Genomic DNA, 5,963 nt, shown 5'->3' with positions numbered 1-5,963 from the left:
TCCATCAAAAGTCCCAAGATCAGCAGAGCATGGCAGGCTACTACACAATGACTTGGCTACATGGAGGGTATAGCCTTAAACTAGAGACCATTCCCAAAGCTGCTTCTTACATACGAGAAGCAGACCACATCCCTAAAACATCTACTCAGCTGTTTGTGGTCAATCCCACTATAGAGTTGATTGCCAGTCTCATCATAAGGAATAACTACCACCAGTTGCCCAGCCACTCAACCAGGTCCAGCCAAGTTGACATACAACCTTAACTACAACATCTACCTTCTCAAATTATTTGCTCAGCATACAGATTGAGTAGGCATGGTGAAAGTATGCACACCTTTCTTAAACCATGCAGTGTTCCCTTGTTCTGTTCAAAGACTGCCTTTTGGTCTATGTATAGGTTCCTCATGAGCACAATTAAATGTTCTGGAATTCCCATTCTTCGCATATTGCCCATAACATTGATCTGCATGATCTGCATAGTCAATAAAGCACAGAAAACATCTTTGTGGTATTCTTTGTTTTCAGCAAAGATCCATCTGACATCAGCAATGATATCCCTTGCTCCATGCCCTCTTCTGAATCAGTTGTATTTCTGGAAGTTTCCTGTGAATATACTGAAGAAACCATTTTTAAATTATCTTCAGCAAAATTTTGCTTGTGTATGATATTAATGATATTGTTCAATAATTTCCATATTCTGTTGGATCACCTTTCTATCTATACACATATATACCAGATAGTGTTTAGTATATATGAAATATTATATTAAATAGGAAAATAATACAAATATTCTTAAAATACAATAAAAATTAATTAACTGTATACCATGACTGCTCCAATAAATATTATTCTCTTCTAACATTCTAAATAAAGTAGTCTTCTCATTCATTTATTTATTCTCCACCTACTAGAAAAATACAATGAGTCAGACACCATAATAGATACCAGGATTTCAGAGATAAATAAGATGGTCAGTGTTAATGAAGAGTTTACAATCTAGTGGAAAAATTTTACCAACATGGTCACAATTTTCCATGAATGTAAAGGATATGGAAATATTGTATAAAAATCCCTAGTACATAATACATGCTTAAAATTATCAACTATAATTATTATCATAACTATTACTATTGTTATTGAACTGGGAGGAAAATAGCCTTGAGGACACAGATGCAAAACACTTGATATTCTTCAAGAAGTATATTTTCTTTCTTACTAACCCAATGTGTACACAATAATAAATGTTGCTGCTTTATATGGCGCCTCTGAATAAGCAGAATTTGAAAGGTAAGAGAACAAAGCAAACTAAATATTATTTAATCTCTACACCATACTGCCTGCTCTTTTAATATTTACGTTCTTTATAAATGTTTGCCCTTAACTTTAGTCTAATAATGCTAAGAATGCAATTTCCTCCCAGAGTTCTACTTATCTTTAGAAAGTCAAAACTAGAAATAGTTTATGGGCCAAATACAAGAACTAAAAAAAGCAACACATAAGAGACTTTGCATAAGAAACCCATCTGTGCTCATTGAGTGAAATGGCCTTTGAAATCCAGTAGCCCACCACTTAAAGCATTTGGGATGAAGTGAGATGCCTTGTCAGATTCAGTGACTCAGGAACCTATCAACTGATGATGCTTCAGTCTGGGGTTAAAATAAGAAATATAAATAAAATCTATTAGCTAAGGTGTATTAAATCTTCAAAGAAATGAAATGTGTCAATGTCACCAAGAGCCAACCCTCCACCAACATCTGTTTCCAAGAGGCACCAGAGCATGAGGAATCTAAATATGATTTGGAACTAACCTATGAAAACTTTAAGTCAGAAGAAATCTTGAGAGCTGTGCTTCCCGAAGGCCAAGATGTAACTTCAGGATTTAACAGAGTTGGACATATTGCCCACCTGAAACTTCGAGAAAATAAACTATCTTCCAAACATTTAATTGGCCAAATTATGATAGACAAACATCCAGGAATCACCTCAACAATAAATAAAATCAATGATATTAACAATACTCACCAAAATTTCCAAATGGAAGTGCTGTCTGGAGAGGAGAACATGGTGACCAAGGTTTGAGAAAACAGCTACAACTATGAATTTGATTTCTCAAAAGTCTATCAGAATCCTCATCTCTCTACAGAACACAGCCATATCACAGAACTTCTCAAACCTGGGGATGTCCAATTTGATGTTTTTGCTGGAATTGGGCCTTTTGTCATTCCAGTAGCAAAGAATAAGTGCACCGTGTTTGCCAATGATCTCAAACCTGAATCCCATAAATGGCTGTTGTGCAACTGTAAATTAAATAAAGTGAACCAAAAGGTAAAAGTCTTCAACTTAAATGGGAAAGACTTCTTCCAAGGACTAGTCAGAGAAGAGTTAATGCAACAGTTGGGACCACTGTTAAAAGAAAGAAAACACTGTGCACATTGTTATGAACTTGCCAGCAAAGGCTATAGAGTCTCTCAGTGCCTTCAAATCACTTTTAGATGGGCTGCCTTGCCACAGTGAGCTTCTACCAATAGTGCACTGTTACAGCTTTTCCAAAGATGCTAATCCTGCTCAGGATGTTGGGCAGCAAGCAAGAGCTGTGTTAAGTATCTCCTTGGAGGCATGCAGTTCGATTCATGTATTAAGAAATGTGGCCCCTAATAAGGAAATGCTATGCATCACCTTTCAGATTCCTGGTACTGTACTCTGTAAGAACCAAACCATAAATCTAGGTGAAGAATCATGGAGATCCATCTCTTAAATGCCAGAGGACAGATACAGCCTTTTCAGAAGAAAAAATACAAATTGTTTCAAACACCTAATTGAAAATATTTTTTCCATTTCCCCCCTAGACTTTTATATAGCAAAATACAATGTGTATGATTGTATAAAATTTCAGCAGTTACTTTATTATTGAACTCTTATATTTTACCCTTGCTGTCTTAAATAAATTTCAGTGTTACCAAATTTAAAAAATAATAAGAAGAAAGAAATGAAATATGTCAAGTCTAAGACAACAATACCAAAACCAAACTCACTGCCATCGAGTCGAATACAACTCATAATGACCCCTGCTTGGGTTTCAGAGGCGGTATATCTATGGAAGTAGATTGCCCAATCTTCCTTCCCAGGAATGGCTGGTGGGTTTGAGCCGCCAGTCTTCTGGCTAGCAGTCAAATGCCTTAGGCACTATTCCACCAGAGCTCATCAACCTAGAACCGTGTTACAACCAAGAATTTACATGCTATGTCCATACAAGCCATGAAGATTACAAATCAAACAAACCTTCAACGTAATAATATCACCACTGGAAATTTTCAAAATATATCCACGAAATGTATAATTAGAAACAAGAAACAAACACAGCCCTTGGCATAGGTTTCCCTATAAACAGAGTTCTATGAGCTCACTCCACACCAGGCCATCTGTTATTTCATGATGGTGAGTTAAAAGACAATTCAGACAAGTGAGTCATTTCACTAGAAAGGGTAACTCATTATTCAAAGCTCTCTCACAAAATCAAATTCTAATTAAACTTTTTGTCCTCTATTGTCTATTTTATGAGAGCCAGGGGAAAGAAAGGGCTCTTATTTAATCTGTCTTATATTTTGTCTTTACTTTCTAGAAATAGCCAAAAAGAAAAGTGAAATAATCCCTCTAGTGGTAAAATACATAAAAAGCAAAGCACAGGACAAGATGGCCTGGCTACTGTTGGCTGATTTTGATTTGGAAAAGGGAGAAAACTTTCAGAACTCTGTGACAGATAGGCAGGAACTTCATGCTAGTAGTTATAGTTCCAGATAAAATACAGATGGCCAATTAAATTTTCATTTCTGATAAACAATTATTTTTTAATAGAAATATTGTTAGTGATTGGATTATGTTCCCCCCAGAATTTGTGTTGTAAATCTTAACCTCCATGCCTGTGGCTATAATCCCATTTGAGAACAGGTTGTCTTTGTTTTGTTAAAGAGGCAGGATTTGTGTAGAATGTTTCTTGAGTCAATCTCTTTTGAGATATACAAAGGTTAAATAAGCAAATAGAAAGGAGATGGGGTAAAATAGATGCCAAGACACATAGAGATCTCCAAGGAACAAGGGAGCAGAAGCTGAAGAGAAAAAGACCCTTCCTCAGAGCCTTCAGAGAGAGAAAGTCTTTCCCTAGAGCCAGTGCTCTGAATTTGGACTTCTGGCCTCCTAAACTGTGAAAAAATAAATTTCTGTTTGTGAAAGCCATCCATTTGTGGTATATTTCTGTTATAGTCACACTAGATAACTAATGAAAATATGTTCCATTCAATATTTGAAACACACATACACTAAAATATTATTTATTATTCAATGGAAATTTCAATTTAACTGGGAATCCTGTAGGTTATCTGCTAAACCTGCCAAAACAGTTAGCAATGGATTCCAATCATTATACCAACAATGTCTACCAGCTCCAAACAGGAACTCTGTGATCTCTACACAGTGAATGACAATATACTCAATGGAAAATGGTAACATACTCAATATATGGAACTCAGGTGGCATAATGGTTAAGTGCTATACTGCTAACTGAAAGGTTAGAGGTCCAAACCCACCCAGAAGCTCTGTGGGAGAAAGACTTGGTGATCTGTCCCATAAATATTACAGCCTAGGGAACTCTATAGGGTGGCTCGACTTGGTCACTGGGGTTGTTATGAGCCAAAATCATCTCGATGGCACACAACAACAGCAACATATAACGACTATACTCCCTCTAACATAGTCAAAACTTAAAAATAATGTCCTTAATTTTGTTAAAAATATGCTGAAAGTGTGGGGATTATTGCTCAGATTTTCATATTGAAATATCTCATCATCATTTTTATTGCCAACACATTTGAATGACTTTTCAACTTATGACTATTAAGCATACTCCATCCTCATTTTACACTGGGAATAGAGCAATAAAAAAAAAATGTTTATCCACATGGGGTCTATTTTCAGTGGAGACAGAAAACAAATTAACAAATGAAAATATAGTACATCAGAGAATGATAAGTATAATGGAGAAAAAAACAAAGAAGGAACTTAAGGAGTTGTTGACAAGGTGAAAGATGGTATTTAAAACAGGTAGTGAGGCAAGGCCTCTCAGATAAGGTGAAATTTGAGCAGAGATTTGAAAAATATGAGCGAGGCAGTAGTGTAGATGAAGAAGTATGAAAGTGTTAAGATCGATTGATATCTTCTTGGTGCAGTTCAGAAAGCAGGAAGTCAATGTGGCCACAAATTGCATGATTTATGGGGAAAGTGATAGAAGATGAGGTCAAAGAGTTAGTGTGGTAAGCAGTCCTTAAAAAGACTTGAGCTTTTCATCATCATTAGCTATTAGAAAGATGCAAATAAAAACAACACTGAGATATCATCTTGTCCCAGCATTAATACTAAAGTTCAAAAAAAGAAAACAATAAATGCTGGTGAGAGTGTGGAGAGACTGGAACATTCATACATTGCTGGAGGGATTGTAAAATAGTACAACTGCTTTGAAAATGGTATGGCACTTCCTTAAGAAGTTGGAAATAGAAATACTGTGCTATCCAACAATCCCATTACTAAGTATATATACTAGAGAAATAAGAACCATGACACAAACAGACATATATATATACACAGCCATGTTCATCAGCATTATTCACAATAGCCAAAAGAGGGAAAAAAATCTAAGTATCCATCAACGGATGAATGGATAAACAAACTGTGACACGTACACACAATGGAATACTACTCAATGTTAGAAGAATAATACTCAATCTGCAAAACACCTCATAACACGGACGAATTTAGAGGACATTATGCTTAGGGAAATCACAAAAGGACAATTATTATATGAGACTACTACTGCAAAGGGAGCTCTGGTAGCATAGTGCCTAAGGCACTTGACTGCTAACCAGGAGGCTGGCGGTTCAAACCCACCAGCCACTCCTCGGAAGGAAGGTTGGGCA

The 5,963-nt window shown here is 36.1% G+C and overlaps 1 pseudogene; it reads left to right on the top strand.

The window, feature by feature from the left end:
- Positions 1–1,710: 1,710 nt before the first annotated feature.
- LOC103201365 lies at positions 1,711–2,816 on the top strand (annotated as a pseudogene).
- Positions 2,817–5,963: the final 3,147 nt, after the last annotated feature.

This window comes from Orycteropus afer, unplaced genomic scaffold (genome assembly GCF_000298275.1).
Source record: "Orycteropus afer afer isolate SDZICR_OR568_19922 unplaced genomic scaffold, OryAfe1.0 scaffold00147, whole genome shotgun sequence".
NCBI classification, from domain to species: domain Eukaryota; kingdom Metazoa; phylum Chordata; class Mammalia; order Tubulidentata; family Orycteropodidae; genus Orycteropus; species Orycteropus afer.
Note: the sequence above shows the minus strand (reverse complement) of the source record. Positions and strands in the feature narration are given on the sequence as shown.